The sequence below is a fragment of the Myotis daubentonii genome, chromosome 4 (genome assembly GCF_963259705.1).
Source record: "Myotis daubentonii chromosome 4, mMyoDau2.1, whole genome shotgun sequence".
NCBI lineage: Eukaryota > Metazoa > Chordata > Mammalia > Chiroptera > Vespertilionidae > Myotis > Myotis daubentonii.
Genome location: NC_081843.1, coordinates 72,596,934 through 72,614,346, shown reverse-complemented (window position 1 = coordinate 72,614,346; position 17,413 = coordinate 72,596,934). Strand labels below are relative to the sequence as shown.

Genomic DNA, 17,413 nt, shown 5'->3' with positions numbered 1-17,413 from the left:
AATTAATAACCTAAGTGAAAAGTGTTTTGTAAACCAAAATCCTACAAAAATATTATTTTAAATACTTAACAGTTACATTTTTTTTCACTTAAATGAGGGTGGTTTAAACAGCAAATCAGCTGAAAGGTTGGTTACCACAGATGTGTATTCTGTTCATTTTTATGTTCCATTTTGAGAACCAGCTAGCTTTTCTGTCCAGTTTGCAAGCATCTTTATGAGTCCAAGTTTAAAATTTTTTATGGAGACTATTTAGTGGCTGACAAATTCCTGAAGAAATGGTTGGAAGATTACTTTTACTTACTGCAGGAAAATATTAAAAGAATAGATTAGTGAATGGGTTTTTCTTTGTTATTTAAATCCTTTCTGTTGTATAGGTCCTTCTGACTGTAATAAATATTAAATATATTAAAGTGAGATTAATAGGGGATTTATTCAGAAGCAAAATGTAGCTAAATTGATTTTGTGCTTTAAAAGTTTAATTTTTTTTACAGAGAATGTTTAAAATGTATACTGAAAAGTCAATAAATCCACAGTTTACTCATTTTTCTCCCTTTTGATGGAAACTGCCATGTTAATAGAACATTCTTAAAAGCAGGCTTTTTAAAATAAAAGCAATGTTTCTGGGGATCTAAGGTACAGTGTGGTGACTATAGTTAATAATACAAATTGCATCATTGAAATTTGCTAACAGAGTAGATCTTAAATATTCTCTCTCTCTGTCTCTTACACACACACACACACACACACACACACACACACACACACACACTGATGTGAAGTGATGGCTTTGTTAACTAAATCTTATCAGAGTAACCACTGCACAACATATAGTGTATAAAATCATCACGTTCTTCATTAAACTTACACAATGTTATTTGTCAATTATATCTTCATAAAGCTAAGGAAAAAACCGAAGTCAGTGAATGGATACAGGTAGTGTATATTTTTTGACTCCATGAGATATATATAGATGTGACCGGTTGTTCTGGCACTATTGAACCCAAGAAGATACCAGTCAGAGTACCTACAACTGTATTCCAGTTTTGTGAAAGAATAGCGAAGGCACTATGTAATTTCTTGCACATTTGGAAAGGGATTTATTCAGAAGCCAAATGTAGCTAAATTAATTTTTAAGTGAAATATAGAGCTTGTTTGTTTATACACAATTAAGTGTCAAGAACTAAAGTTTGAGATCTTGAATCTGTCCAGGTGTCTCAGACACTAACTATGAACCCAAATAGACCTCTGCCTTAACTAGTATGCAACCTTCTAATTCTATGCAGTTGCAATGGAAATTAGAATAGAAATTATGATTAATATTTTAAAAGTAAATAATGATATGTGTATAATTCTACTTAGCTTTCAAACATTTTGCCCATTTGATTTCTTAATAATTCTGTTACTTGTATTTCTTTTAAAATTTCTCACTTTTAAGATACATTATTAAAATTTAAGTTATTCTCAAGAAAGGAGTAATGTTTATGGTGTAAAATTTGAAAATCACAGAGAACTATAAAGAAAATTAAAACCTGAAATTCTGTCACTCAGAGAAAACTATGTATTGAATTGTTGAAGGATTTCCTTTAAGGTTTTATTTTTTCTGTGTATGCACATAATAAATATATTCTTTTTAAAGGGGGCATACTTCAGGTCACATTGTATGTCGAGTTTTGGATCCTGATTTAAAAAAATATTTTTATTAATTTTAGAGAGGAAGGGAGGGAAGTGCTTCCATTGAAAATCTACTTGGAAAGATGGTAGATATTACTACCATCTGATCTTTACTGTTATTCGTTTTATCTTTCCCTGAAGCCCCCTTGGTCCACAAGATCTTTGGTCACTAAAATTCACGATGTTGCTTTTACATACAACTACATTATCCACATTTTTGGCAGTGGGTTTTCAGATTCTTCCATTGTGGTTAGAGAATGGCAAATTTGACTGGTAATTTTAGCCTGTCCTTAAATTTGATAATGCTACCTTTTATGATTTAAAAAGACCAAAACAAAACAATTAAACCCTCCTGAGTTAGGATACTCATTCGTTCCTCCCCTTGATGTTGCCAACAGCTGCCTTGCCTCCTTGGACTTATTGTCAACCTTTCCACTGAAATTTTGGCCACAATCAGAACTCCTGAAAGAATACCTCTGAACTTCTTACCCACTGTGGATTTCAATAAATGGGCTTTCTAGTTTTGATGTTAAAACAAAACATTTTTACTGAAGATTATTTTAGGATCCTGGAAGGCAAGTTTGTTGGGAGACTGTCACTTTGCGTAAGGGAAGAGGGTCCATTGGTTTTTCACCTGGCAGCCTTGCTGGCCAGCGAAATGGGCCGCTCCCAGAGAGTCCACTTGCCACATGCCCTGTGACCCCAGGCACCAAATTCTGCGGAATTGCTGCTAATGACATCCCAGTAAAATCCAGGCAGGCATTTCCCAGATACTTTATAATCTCTTTTGCACATTTGTCTGAAAGTCACTTAAAGTTTTAGAGCTATGTATTTATATATCGGCTGTGTTACTGTAGTCCCAATACAACCATAACTAGTTATTTACGCAGTTGCTGTTAAGAAGTGAAAATCTGCCCTAGCCGGTTTGGCTCACTGCATAGAGCGTCAGCCTGCAGACTGAAGGGTCCCAGGATCGATTCTGGTCAAGGGCATGTACCTTGGTTGCGGGCACATCCCCAGTAGGGGGTGTGCAGGAGGCAGCTGATCGATGTTCTCTCTCATTGATGTTTCTGGCTCTCTATCCCTCTCCTTTCCTCTCTGTAAAAAATCAATAAAATAAATATTTAAAAAAAAAAGAAGTGAAAATCTTCTATTTTAGGTTTTGTTGAGACTTGTTATTTTTAATATTATTTTTCTAATTGATAGATACCACAGCATGGGTTCCAAGTTTTCCAGGACAATCTTGAATTTAAGATATTTTTCTCAGTCCCGTAAGAGCATTTGGGTATTCAGGACATGGGGTCATGATTTGCTTTGGAAATTATGGTACCTGTACTTCCTGATAGCTTTGAAAAAAATCGCAAGGTGCTGGTCAGACTCTTAAATGGCATGTTCAGCAGTCCATGCGGTACAACTGAGATGGAAAGAGACTTTCTTACAATGAGGGGTGCTTGTTGTTGCTGAGGCTTGTGAGTGCACTTGTGCATGTGTGTGTGTGTGTGTGTGTGTGTGTGTTGTGGTGCTTTAGTAACTAACCTCCTGTTTAGAAGGTATCCCATACATACTAAAAAGTGCATTTTTAAAGTAAAGCATCTAGTTTCAATGGGAAAATTGCAATGCATTACATCTCTTTAGAGAGCAATTATGTATGAACAATTATGTGTGTTTCAAAGGGAAGCAGGAAGTTGGACCAGGGATGAATTCACTATCAGAGCCCCACAGTGACAGGGCCCATGCCTGAAATGGTAGGTCAGGTTGACTAGTGGGGCTTTTCTGCCTCGCCTCCCTGTGGTGGCTTTTAGGAGGCCTTGATGTGTTATATGGCGGACCCCCTTCATCAGAGTCCTGGCACTTCATTCCTCATGTACACAGTACACTAAGCAGGCTTTGAGCATTTGCTGGAAAGCACTGTACTGAGGCGGATGAGAGAAGTTCAAGGTCTAATCTGTGCAGTCCTAAAAGTGCCTGTCTATGGAGGAGATGAACTTGTGCGCTTGAAGGAGTTCTCTGAGCATGTGTGAGGCTTAGCAAAGGCTGTACATGTTCAGGGGAAAAGGACCTTTTTCTGACTTTGTGTCAGGGAGGGTTGCAGGAACATCCAAGGTGTTTATGCTTATACACGTTGGAATTTGAATTAAAAAGATAACTTAAAATATCTTTAGTAATTCTAAAAAATTTGATTAGATGTTATAAGGATATTTTGAATACACTGGGTCAAATGACATGTATTACTAAAATTAATTTTACCTGTTTTTCTTTACTTTTTTTCTATGTAGCCATTAGCAAATTTAAAATTAGATATAAGACTTGCATTTGTGGCATACATTATTTTTCCATTGCACAATGCTGATTATAGTATAGCATCCGATTTTATTGCCCACAGAGCTCTATTGTCAAGGAGTTTTTTGAATAAACCTAGCCGATTTTTCTTGGGGTACAAGTTTAGCAAGCATGACAGAGCCCTACATATATTCTGAGAGTTTGTGTTTTGTTGACAGCTAAACTACAGTTTAATAGATGTAAACTCTTACCTTTAAATAACAACACACACTTTCCTTTGTGTTTTTCAAATGCAGATATATTCTCATTATGTATGTTTTAAAATCTATGAGCTATATTTTTACTGTGATGTAAAAGTCATGACTTCATCATGTCTACTCTGATTCAGCAAGTCCTCTTCTAGGGTTCTGTCCTAAGGATACAATTAAATGAATGTGTAAAAATGTGCATATAAGGATACTCATTATAGCATTGCCTTTAATAATGAAAAGTTGGAAACAGCCCCAATGCCCAACTATAATGTTCGATTACTTAAGTTGTGGAAAATCTACATAATGATATTGCCAATATAAATGATGACAATGCGTTATTAAAGAGTACTTATAGGCAATCGGAATTTTAAAGAGAAATATATGAATTTATTCTTCAAAAATTCTGAAAGAAAAACAAGTTCTAACTATTCATACTGATTCTCTGCAGATTTTAGGTCATTTTAATTTTCTTCATGGCTACTTATATGTTCTAAGTTTCTGTAATAGACATGTATATCTTATATAATTAATTAAAATAGTTATTTGTCATTTAATAACTAAGTATGCAATAGCTCCTTGGAAATAGGAACAGTTCAAAGTTCTAAGTGAACATATTTATGTCACATGGGAATTCAAAAAATAGAATTTACTGTCATATAATAAGAGATATTAGATTAAAAGCATTTTCCCTAGATTAGTTGCACATTGTAAACAAATGCTTCTAATAATAAGGTAAGTAGTCATTGGTAGGCAGTAAAGAAGTTTGTACTATCTAAAAAATGAAGTTCTTATTTGAAAATCTTCCGATCTCTACCCTGGGTTCTCCACGTCACCACAATTGTGATAGCCAGTGATTTTTTTCCGCTAAAATAATTTCCTGAAAATTTTAAATGCTTTGTGGGTAGTTATTTTTAAGTGACCCAGTACAGGAAGGATGTGGAGGGGGTGGAGTACTATGGCAACTCCTGCCAGATAATGGAAAACTTGTTTGAAAGTGAACTAAGGCCACCAAAAGTAGTCTGAAGAGATTGCTGTGTATAAAGCAAAGGTTTTTAAAAATATTATTTGATTTTTAAAAATTTATCTTTACTGTGGAAAGTATTGCAGATGTCCCCTTTATCCCCCCCTCCCCCATGATCCCCTGCCCCTACTCCCCCTTCACTGCACTATTGTCTGTGTCCATGGATTATGCATATAAGTTCTTTGGTTAAATTCTTCACATCGCTCCCCTCTCTGAAATATGTCGGTCTATTGCATACTTCAATGTCTCTGGGTCTATTTTGTTTCTCAATTTATTTTGTTCATTAGATTCCAGATATAAGTGAGATAATGTGATACTTGTCTTTCTCTGACTAGTTTATTTCACTTAACATAATACTCCTCAGGTCCCTCCCATGCTGTCCCAAAGGGTAAGAGATTGTTCTTTTTTATAGCTGCATAGTATTCCATTGTGTAGATGTACCAGTATATTTTATCCATTTATCTACTGATGGGCACTTGGGCTGTTTCCAGATCTTAGCTATTGTAAATAACACTGCTATGAACATAGGGGTGCATATATTCTTTCTGATTGGTGTTTCAGGCTTCTTAGGATATATTCCTAGAAGTGGAATCACTGGGTCAAATGGCCATTCCATTTTTAATTTTTTGAGGAAACTCCACACTATTTTTCATAGTGGTTGTACCAGTCTGCATTCCCACCAACAGTATACAAAGAATTATTTTTCTCTACATCCTCACAAGCACTTGTTGTTTGTTGATTTGTTGATGATAGCCATTCTGGCAGGTGTGAGGTGGTACCTCATTGTTGTTTTAATTTGCATCTCTCTGATGATTAGTGACATTGAGCACCTTTTCATATATCTCTTGGCCATTTGTATGTCCTCTTTGGAAAAGTGTCTAGTCAGGTCTTCTGCCCATTTTTTAACTGGGTTGTTTGTCTTCGTTTTGTTGAGTTGTATGAATACTTTATTTATTTTGGAAATTAACCCCTTATCAGATGTACCATTGGCCAATTTATTCTCCTATACAGTGGGTAAAGGGTTATTTTTTTGTTTTTTAAGTAGCTTTCTATTTATAAAATTAAATTGGTTATAAAAAAAAACTTCTCACAGAAACGTCAGGTCCAGATGGTTGCACACATTTTAAAAATTAATTTTATTGTGGTGACACTGGTTAATAAGATTATATAGGTTTCAAGTGTACAATACTATGACACATGATATGTATATTACATTGTATGCCCATCACCCAAAGTCAAATCATCTTCCCTCACCATATATTTGGCCCCTTTACTCTTTTTTAAAAAATATTTTTATTTATTTCAGAGAGGAAGGGAGAGGGAGAGAGAAATAGAAACATCAATGACGAGAGAGAATCATTGATCGGCTGCCTCCTGCATGCCCCCCATTGGGGATCGAGCCCACAACCCAGTCATGTGCCTTTGACTGGAATCGAACCCATGACCCTTCAGTCCTCAGGCCAATGCTGTATCCACTGAGCCAAGCCAGCCAGGGCTGGCCCCTTTACTCTTTACTGCACTTCACCTTACCTCTGGCAACCACCATATTGTTGTCATCTGTGTCTATGAGTTTTAGTTCTATATCCCACATATGAGTGAAATTATGTGGTTCTTAGCTTTTATTGACTGATTTATTTTGCTTAGCATAATATTCTCAAGGTCTAACCAAGGAAATACCGCAAATGGCCATATTTCACCTTTCCTTATAGCTGAATAGTATTTCATAGTATATATGAACCACATCTTCTTTATCCAATACTGAATCAAAGGACACTTTGATTATCTCCATGTCTTGGCCACTGTGACACATTAATTCTATAAATGTAATAACAGAAGAGGATAGTTGGAATTGGGTTATAAAAAATCAGCTTTAATATCAATAGAAATAATGGCCAAGAGTCAACCTTATACAGGTTCTAAGTGCTAGACTAGAAAGAAATAGGAAATCAGTTTGGGTGAAATCAATTTTTTCTTCCCTTTCAAAAGCTGGCAAATAGAGGTGGGTCCATTTGTCCTTTGCCAGTCCCCTGACCGAGGAGTCTTGCTGCCCACTCCTGGAGAGTGCCCCTGCATCAGCCACGGGCTCATCAGTTCACACTTGAACTTCTTCAGACCCAGCAACTCCATTTGTGTAACAGAGTTGAGTGTCGGTAAATCTATAGATTCCTGACCAATAACTGGGTTCCCTGACTGGCTTTCCTTCAGTTTGGCAGTGGTCATGTTTTCCCAGCTTCTCCTGGGCTGCCTTGGCAGCTCCTTCTGCATCAGTCATTTCTTTTGCCTCCGTCTTCTTACTCAGTCCAGCCCTGGCTGCTTCCTTTTCTATGGGACCTCTACTCTCTGCCTCCTTTATCTCCTGGGTTTTCTCTGTTTCTGTAGCCCCACCTTCCTTTCCACCCACTCCTGGGTAGATGTCTCCCCCAGTGGAGCACTCGAGTCTTCTGAAATACCATTTCCAGAGTTAATCACAGGGCTCTGTAGTTTTTCTGGTGAGTCGGAGTCTGTACTCAATGCTCTTGCCCTCTGAGAACTACTGGGAAATTTGACTGCCATTTCCATGCCACATTTCTGAACAGGAAAGCTCATTGCTGAAGTACTAGGTCCTTCTTCACAGTCATCCTCTGCACTGTCAGAGCCAGGCCCCTCCACTTCTCTAGTCCTTCCATGCGGATTTTCTTTTCACTGCACTGGATCCTCCTGTTTTTGATTTGTTAGGCCACTTCCCAGTCTCACCAATTTCTGCGATACCATCTTGCTGGGGGGGAGCCTGCATACCTTGAGGACGGATTCCCCTAGGTCAGTGATGGTGAACCTATGACACGCATGTCAGAGGTGACATGCGAACTCATTTTTTTGGTTGATTTTTCTTTGTTAAATGGCATTTAAATATATAAAATAAATATCAAAAATATAAATCTTTGTTTTACTATGGTTTCAAATATCAAAAAAATTCTATATGTGACACGGCACCAGAGTTAAGTTAGGGTTTTTCAAAATGCTGGCACGCCGAGCTCAAAAGGTTCGCCATCACTGCCCTAGGTGCTCAGCCACCTCGATGCACTGCGAGGTTGGTGAAGCAGTGCCTGAGGTCTGTGAGCTTCTGTTCCTTTCACAGCTTCTCCCTCAGCTTATTGTTTTATCCATTCAGCCATTGCTTTTCCATCATTGACATCTCATAGTTTCCTTCCACTGAGATCCCAGCAAGCTTCTTTTTTTTTGATTTTTTTCTTTATTGATTAAGGTATTACACCAGCAAGCTTCTTGATTGGTTGCCTTAATCTGAGCACCAAGTGCTCAGAACACCCCTCCTCCCAAATCTCCTTTTCTACCACGAAGTCTGGGCTCTAAACTATAAACAGCTCCATGCTGCACTGTGTCATTGGTGTTAGTGAGTGATCCGTTGCATTTCGCAAAAAGCGTTCCACTGGAACATGTGGGTCTTGGCAGTGGTTGCACCCGAAGCTGGCGCAGGAATCCACACCAGTGCTGCATCTCCACCGTATCACCTAGACCCAGAAACGGGGATTCCCTGTGTCAAAGCAAAGGGTTTATTGTGTTAAGGTAAATACAGCGTGTGCTTCATCTCAATAGGTATTTGGATATTCTTTGACATTTTGTTTATTTTCATGATAACATTCAATGCTAAAAATGAGTTTACTAGTTAAAACTTGGAAAAAGAAAATGACTTTCACCATAAGTAGCCAATAGGTAAGCCCCAGTTAGCAAACTGAGCTCTACAAATGGGATTTACCTTTAACATGAACAATATTAAACATTTCAGAGACTCCACTACATTTTCTGTTTCTGAAATTATACATTTTAGACAATTTATAGCTGCAGCTAAGGAAATTTCACTGGCAATATGTATATCATTTAAAAATTGATGACAGGAGTCAGAGAAGCATCGAACAGACTGTCAAACGACAGCGGGAAGGCTGGGGAGGGTTGGGGGGCGGGGGAGGTAAGAGATCAAACGAAGGACTTGTAAGCATGCATATAAGCATAACCAGTGGGAGGGGGGTGAGGGCATGTGCTGGGGGGGGCGTGTAGGGGAGGCTGGGGGAAGGTCAATTGGGGGGAAAAAAGGGAGACATATGTACTACTATTGTAATACTTTAAACAATAAAAAAATAAATTAATTAATTAAAAATAAAGGAATTGAGCCCTAGCTGGTTTGGCTCAGTGGATAGAGCATCAGTCTGCAGACTGAAAAGTCCCAGCTTCGATTCCAGTCAAGGGCACATGCCCAGGTTTCAAGCTTGACCCCCAGTAGGGGGGCGTGCAGGAGGCAGCCAATCAATGATTCTCTCTCATCATTGATGTTTCTATCTCTCTCTCCCTCTCCCTTCCTCTCTGAAATCAATAAAAATGTATTAAAAAAAGAGACACTAATGGAGTCAAATATTACCTTTTCATCCCAATCAGGTAGTTTGTAATTCTTCTCTGTGCACCTACCACCTCATCCACACCTCTTACAGCATTGAGATTGTGGTTATTATCTGTGTATCCATCTGTCTTCTATTAAACTCTAAGCCTCTTGGCGACCTGAACTGTGTCTGTCTTGCTTTTGTATCCATGACGACCAGTAGCAGACATGTAGTTAGTGCCTAGTAGATGTTATTGAAAGAAGCAAAATAGGAGAGGAGTGTTTTGGGTGGTAAAGTTACCAATTAGGCCCCGTGTTCAAGAGACAGTAGTCCGAATTGCTCCATGAGGATGCTTTTGGGACACAAGAAAGATCCAACACTCTCTGAGGAGTTTAAGCTACATTTTGCAGGGAGAAATCTGTTAGTATTTGTTAAAGTCTATCCTTTTATCTCACTCCTCACTACTTGAATTCAGACCATCTTACCGCAGTTGAACTTCTAGGTGACCTTCAGACCTCCTTTCCAACCCATTCTCCTCATCGCCATCATATCTATCTCTCTAAATGAGTATAATCATATTATTTCCGGCTTCATGTCTGTTACTGGCTCCTTGTCACTGCTGGGTAATCCCACCCTCTTTGCAGGACACTGGAGCCCTCTGGGATCTGGCCCATTTATTTCCACGCTGCCCGTATCTGAGCCCCAGTCATGCCACAGATCGTTCTTTAATAGGTCACATGCTTTGCTTTCTTCCTCTGCTTAAAATGCTCTCCAGCTTCAGATATCTATTAGATTAGCTCTTCTTTTATAGAAGACCAGCTTTCTGACCCCTTCTGGTGGTCCCTGTCCAGTGCTTATAAAATCTCTGATATACAATGACCTTATGTATTCGTCTTTTTCTTCTTGACATCTACTGCTTCAACTAGATGCTCAAGAAATGGAAATTCCCATTTACCAAGTGCCAACTATGTGCCAGGCGTTGTGTAGACTGGGTGAAAAAATCCTCGGGGGTAGCAACAAGAGCTCACCCGGGGCTGAACATCAAGTTGGGCAGGGGTTCTCTAAATAAAACTTATTGGTTGAATGTAGATCTTTCTTTATCTTTTTAAAATAAAAAGGCAAGGAACCTAAGTCATTTGAAGTCAAACACATTTTATTCTAGCTTTACACAAAAGACAGTTTCTGGAAATAAGTGGGTGATGGGTGAATGTGTAGTGATATTGCTCGTTTATTCTGTTTGTTTTTGAGCAAAGCATTCTATGCTGGTGGGAGGCAGATCAGGGAGGGAACACAGGGAGATGGTTTCCACTTAACACTCAGAAGGTTGCCTCGGAACACGGAGAGGAAAGAGAATAAAGCCAGAATAGTGATAGCTGTAAGTGTAAAATGTAGATTCTTGGTTAAAGGAAAACCATGGTGAAATAGCTCATCACAGTTTCATGCGATATGAAATACTTCATGACATACATTCTGTTCTCCAACTGACACCTCCATCTTTCCTGTTACTTTTTGCCTGTTTTTGATCATGGTGTGAAATTCTCTTCTGTCATTCTGCCACTCCAGGCAGCATTTCCTTAGGAGGCTACGTTAGGGGTCACCTCCACAACTCTTCCTGTTATCTGTCATCTTCCTCTTTATTTCAGTCATATCATATTATCACCTCTACTTAGAAGTAGCTTTGAAATAAATGTATTTTATGTTTATATCTTTGTGTCTTTAATTAGTCTGTAAGGTCCCTGTAGCCAAGGAACATATTTTTCTTTTAAATTACTTGGAGTTCTTAGTAACATTCTATGAAGGTTGCTGTCAAATGTTAGAGTCTTGCTGAATTAAGTCAGTTTTAAATGTTTAAAATCTTAATGTATGTATATAGTCTAGTCCAGCGGTTCTCAACCTGTGGGTCGAGACCCCTTTGGGGGTCGAATGACCCTTTTACAGGGGTCACCTAAGACCATCGGAAAACACATATATAATTACATATTGTTTTTGTGATTAATCACTATGCTTTAATTATGTTCAATTTGTAACAATGAAAATACATCCTGCATATCAGATATTTACATTACGATTCATAACAGTAGCAAAATTACAGTTATGAAGTAGCAATGAAAATAATTTTATGGTTGGGGGTCACCACAACATGAGGAACTGTATTAAAGGGTCGCGGCATTAGGAAGGTTGAGAGCCACTGGTCTAGGCCCTGATGTATCCATTTATTCAATAGCAACTGAGAGAGAAACATACTGCGTGGCTTCAGATACTGATTTTGCTAGATGTTAGTAGTCTGACCTTTCTGTGCTTCGGTTTTTCATCTCTTAATGAGGCTAAAATAACATCTACCTCATCGATGCAGGGATAACTGTGCTGAGAGAAGACATATGTAAAATGTTTGACAATGTCTGGCACATAATAAGTGCTTGATAAATATTAACCATTATGTATACTTTCTACATGCAAACAGAAAAATAAAACATAATAAAATATATGTATTTGTGCATATTATATGTATCCTATGATTATAAAATTGACTTATTGCAGGCATTTAAAAAGTTAAGGGACAATAATAGTGAATTAGAAATTTGAACATTGTTGCTGTTATTTTTCAAAAGAAAAAAACTCCTTTTTTTGTGTTTTGATACTCAGAATCAGATTAAGGCACTCAAAATCAGATTAAGTCTGCTGTGTAAATTTTAGCCTAAAGATGCCAGATGTTGAAAGAATTGAGCAAAAACATACTTATGGAAATGTTTTTCATGATTTTGCTCATTTCTGTGCAACCATTTTTAGTTTAGACATTGTTCTGTAGTGGGGTTCTATAAAGACTCCTCTGTGTGAAATTCTGTGTTGGAGCAACCTTTATCATTGGAACAACTAATAATGTTGCTGCAGTTTGGAGCTATTACTGTAGAGTGGTGACAAAATGTTTTCATAAAGTGCCCCATCGTGTTAGCAAATGAGAACTGCAGGGTGGAGGTGGACCGTGAGAAGAGCAGTTACCCTGCTCTCCTCACATGCTGAAATAGACAGCTCCATTGTGGAAGCATGGGCTTTCCTGTGGCCATGCATTTGGAAATGTATTCCTTGACTGCCAGCATCATACAGTGTAGTTATACTGTAGTTAATCATGCCATTGGTCAATTTATAAAACTCAATACAATCTTATTGTGGTAAAATGCAATTACATAAGAGTTATAATGAGATGAGGGTGGATATGTCCTCTGGGAACTATTCCTTCACTTCTAGAATACTATTCTTTGTCTGGATTGTTTATTGGATTCTGAGATTCTTATGCTTATGTATTCTCCCTTCCTCTTCTCTCTCACCCTACCCTTGAGGCTGCCAAAGTGGAGAGGGCACATTGGTTTTGTAGATAAACGGTGCAGACATGTGTATGTTGGGGTGTGAGTGGGAGCTCTGTTTCTGGAGAAAGGAGGGTCATTAGTTTGAGCACACAGGTGCCTTCTATTTGTTAACCACAGTCCTCCTTTACCCAAAGGAAAGGCCTTTAGTAATGTGACTGCCAGAGGGCTGTTTCTGCCCAGCTGGAGCTCCATTTTCCAGAGTATGCAAAGGTGCACTCTGTTGTCTAGTAGTGGCCTGATCTCCAGGTTCTGTAGGAAATATGTGACCTCCCTCACAGCCACATGACCAACCCTGAGTGGATTCTTGGAGCCCTGAGGATCCTCCTGACACTCCTGTGGTCTTATTGTCCCTGGAAGCAGTGGGGAAGGATCTCCGACCAGAGCAGGCAGGACCTCCATTCTGAGCCAAAGGACTTCTGAGTGTGGGCTTCCTGTCTGCTGGGGGCCTTTTCTCTTCTCTAGCCGGCTTGCACTAGGAGCTCTTGGTGGTAGTGGCCTGCTTTATTGGGCAGGGTGTGGGTCCAGGTGAAAGCCTCATGGGGGCTGGGGTAGAGGCTGGGACCTGTCAGGGTGGTGGTCCTGTAGCCAGCTACAGGGCCTGCACTTGTCATGTCCCCCAGAATCCCACAGTTTAAGCTCTGAGCGCCCAGGCACTCTGGGCCTGTTTGTTGTTGGCCTTTCCTACTTCCCTACCAGGTTTTTCCTTCTACGGGTTGACTTGCTGGCTGACTGATATGCCCTCATTCTGGTGGTTTTTAACCTCTATTCTGTAGGAATTTCTTGGTTTGACTTTAGAAAAGAGCAAGTGCAAACTGTCATGATGCATTAGAAGTGCGGACTTCTTAGTACACAGAGGTTCACACAGGGGGAGCTGTGTAAGCTCAGGTTAGTGACGGTAATTTTGTGGGTCAGAGGGTTTGTAAGTTAGACTAGAGCAGGAAAGTTATTCACCTCCAGGAATGTCAAAACCTCAATTTTACTTTACTCTAGAGCTCTGAGACTCCTTGTTTCTACCAGTACCTCCTAATTATATGTTCACTGATAGAATCTCAGAACTTTCGGGGCCTTAGAGCAAGGCTTCTAAACCTTACAAAGGTCTACAAATCTCCCAGGGGCCTTTGCAAATGCAGACTGTGATTCGGTATGTCTGAGATTGTGCATTTCTAACAAGTTCAAGCAGATCTATGAGGCTTTCTGGCTCAGTAGGAGCCAGTTTTCACCTGTTCCAGTTTTACCTCAAAGTACTACCTTTATTTTGTTTTGTTTTACTTTATTAATAGAGAGCTGTTTCTGGTGTGCCTGTATATATATTGATTTCAGAGAGGAAGGGAGAGGGAGAGAGAGATAGAAACATCAATGATGAGAGAGAATCATTGATTGGCTGCCACCTGCACGTCCCCTATTGGGGATCAAACCTGAAACCCCGACATATGCCCTTGACTGGAATCAAACCCGGGACCCTTCAGTCCACAGGCTGACACTCTATTCACTGAGCCAAACCTGCTAGGGCTGGTGTGCCTATTTGCTTTTATATCTCTGAGATGTATATTGATATATATTTAAAGAATCTTCTCAACTATTGAACGTGTACCTAAGATAACATATACAAAAGAAAAATAGTTGCTTTTACTTAAAAAATGTTTTCCTTTTGAAATTATATAAACATGTTCAAATTTTACAGAAATATTTTGAGTAGCTGAAGTTTGCATGGATACATTACCAAAGGAAGTGTCTTTTAACCCAACAACATCATTACAAGTCCTGGAGTCAGAGGCCCTTAGATAAGTAGGTGTTGCCATGGGTAAATGTAACAGGCTGGTGGCCCTCTATACAGGGAGTGATTTTTTTGGGTGGGATGTGGGATGTCCTGGCAAGAAATTCCCATTAGAATGTTCATAATGAATGTTTATGTCCCCAAAATATTCATATGATGAGACTTAACACCCAGTGTGATGATACTAGGGTCTTTGGGGGTGATTAGGTCATGAAGGTGCAGCTTCATGAAAGGGATTAGTGCCTGTGAGATCCCAGGTTGCTAAGACCATAGTGTAGATGGTCTTCCATATCAGTACCTGCCACATCACTTCCCAGCCTTTCTGGTCCTGTCACACCCCTTCCCCTAACTCCTATCCTGGACCAGAAAAGTCTCATTACCATTAACACAGAGAATAGCACTCCTTTTTGTCTATTAAAGTCCAGAATTTTTTTTTAATTTCTCATCTGAGGATATGTTTATTGATTTGAGAGAGAGAGAGAGAGAGAGAGAGAGAGACACCAAGTCCGTGCTGTCCTTGAAGGACCCTGCCTTCCAGTCCCACTCAGGAGCATTGGGGCCTTCACTGCATATCAGAGACACATCACAGGGACTTGAGTTTCTGAAGGGTTTCCGTAAGTTTACCCAATATAGTCTTATATCTGTTATACTTTTTTTCTGGTTAATAAAGTGAAAATTAGTGTTCTACTTTGCAGAGGAGAATTAGATGGAGGTGCAGCCAGAGTCTTACTTGTGGAAGAGAGGAAATTTAACAAATAGGAAGGAATTGGTAGGATAATCTTAGGGTAAGGTATAAAGGTTATCATCCTAAGTTTGGTTTCTTTATGGTTTTAATGGAGTTTTAAAATGTAGATTAAGCTTCATGGGGAAATATTCATGTCACTTTTTTCAGCCATTTTTGAAAGTTTATTACTCTTGCCTCATTTCAAAAAGGATTTGGTACAGCCTGTCTTAGTCTGTTTGGGCTTCTGTATAACAAATACCATAGCCTGCGTGGCTTATGAACAACAGAAATTTCTTACACCTCTGAGCACAGGAAGTCCAAGATCAAGGCGCCAGCTGATGCACTGCCTGGTCTGGAGATCAAACTCCTGGTTCGTAGATGCCATCTGCCTGTGCCCTCACTTGTCAGAAGGCATGAGGGAGCAACCTAGGATCTCACAGGCACTAATCCCTTTCATGAAGCTGCACCCTCATGACCTAATCACCCCCAAAGACCCTAGTATCATCACACTGGGGGGTTAAGTTTCATCATATGAATACTTTGGGGACATAAACATTCAGCCTATAGCACAGCCCACAAAAATAATAAAATGAAATAAAATATATGAGAAGGTGGGGTGGAAAGAAAAGCTAGGGGTGAGATCAGCACACAAAACATTTTCTAGAAGATGCTGTTCACTTGTTAGGAGTGAGCTACACATTTGGCTGGGAGTGTCCAGGCTCCCTGACCAGTGGTAGGATCCATGGAGGCCCAAAGATTAAGGTGAAGCAGTTTTCCCGGTGCTTGGACTTGGAAAAAAAACACCTCCTAAAGAGAATACAGTATGTGTAGTGAACTACACTCTGAGCTACATTCCTCGAATAGATGGTAGACTGCTTTGTGGGGCTATTTTTCAAAAGGTCCTTGGATATAGGCTGATGGCATGTGTATGCATAATTTAGTGAAGACCTTTTGCAAGGGCCCCAAATAATGAAGTCTAAGTATACAGCTCTCTGACTGCCTCCGGGAATAAAATCATACCATCTGCAGGAACGAAGGGGCCCTTTAGCCATTATGCAGTCTTCTATATGTATTATTTTGTTCAAGTGAGCTATCATTTGAAATATGTTAAGTCCAGTTGCTTAAAAAAGGAAGTAAATTTGTGACCAAAGCTCTCTAGCAGAAAGTCATCAACTTTAATTTTAGAGAAAGTATATATTAAATACCTGGCTGCTACTGATCATTCAGTTCCCTAATTTGTATATCTAGAGGGTTTTAGTATATCCTCGAGGCCCCTTTTTTCACTAAAGTCTTCTGTATTAGTCAAAGTCTTGGAAGGTGAAGACTGATATTCTCAGACTGAACAATTGAGGTGCCTTCAATGAAGAGACTATTTACAACGGTGAGGGCAGGGTTTTGGGAAGCAAAGGGCCTAGTGCACTGCCCAGGCTGGTGAGAGCAGGGATCCATACTACATCTACGGCTGAAGTCATGAGGGTGGGAAGTGGCTACTGAAAAGGAAGAGATTAGCTTTGGGAATTGTCTATTTGACAAAAATTATAGAGGCTACTACCTAATCTGGTAGGTAGTTGAACTGGAGAATGGCTACCTCAATGTTCCTCTTTCTCCCTCCTACCTCCTGATGGTGGCGCCCATGGGCCACACCCAGTAGAAAGCCAGAGGGTTTGCACACACCTCAGCTTCCAGGAGCACAGAGCAGGGTGAAGAAGAGAGTGTGTGTTGGGAGGTGAAGGAAAGACCTTTCCCTAACTTCGTGTTCCTAAACAAACGCTGTGAATTTTTTCTCAAGGTAAAAAAAGTCTGTCTTCATGTTAGCTTCATGAGAAATCTGATCTCTGGTTTATTACTGTAGCTTCAGGGCCTCACCCAGGACCTGGAGTAGAGTTCAGTGACTAAGGGGCTGCTGGGCGGTGAAGCACACCTTGGGAAGTGGTGGTGAGAAGTGGCAGCGATCAGATTGCCA

The 17,413-nt window shown here is 39.5% G+C and overlaps 1 protein-coding gene and 1 pseudogene across 3 annotated transcripts in view; one reads left to right on the top strand and one right to left on the bottom strand.

Annotated features, from left to right (window-relative positions):
• The window catches only part of RASGRF2 (Ras protein specific guanine nucleotide releasing factor 2), a 190,902-nt gene that overhangs the window by 13,409 nt on the left and 160,080 nt on the right, over positions 1-17,413 (top strand). The window lies entirely within an intron of this gene.
• Positions 7,203-9,800, bottom strand: LOC132232502 (splicing regulator SDE2-like; annotated as a pseudogene).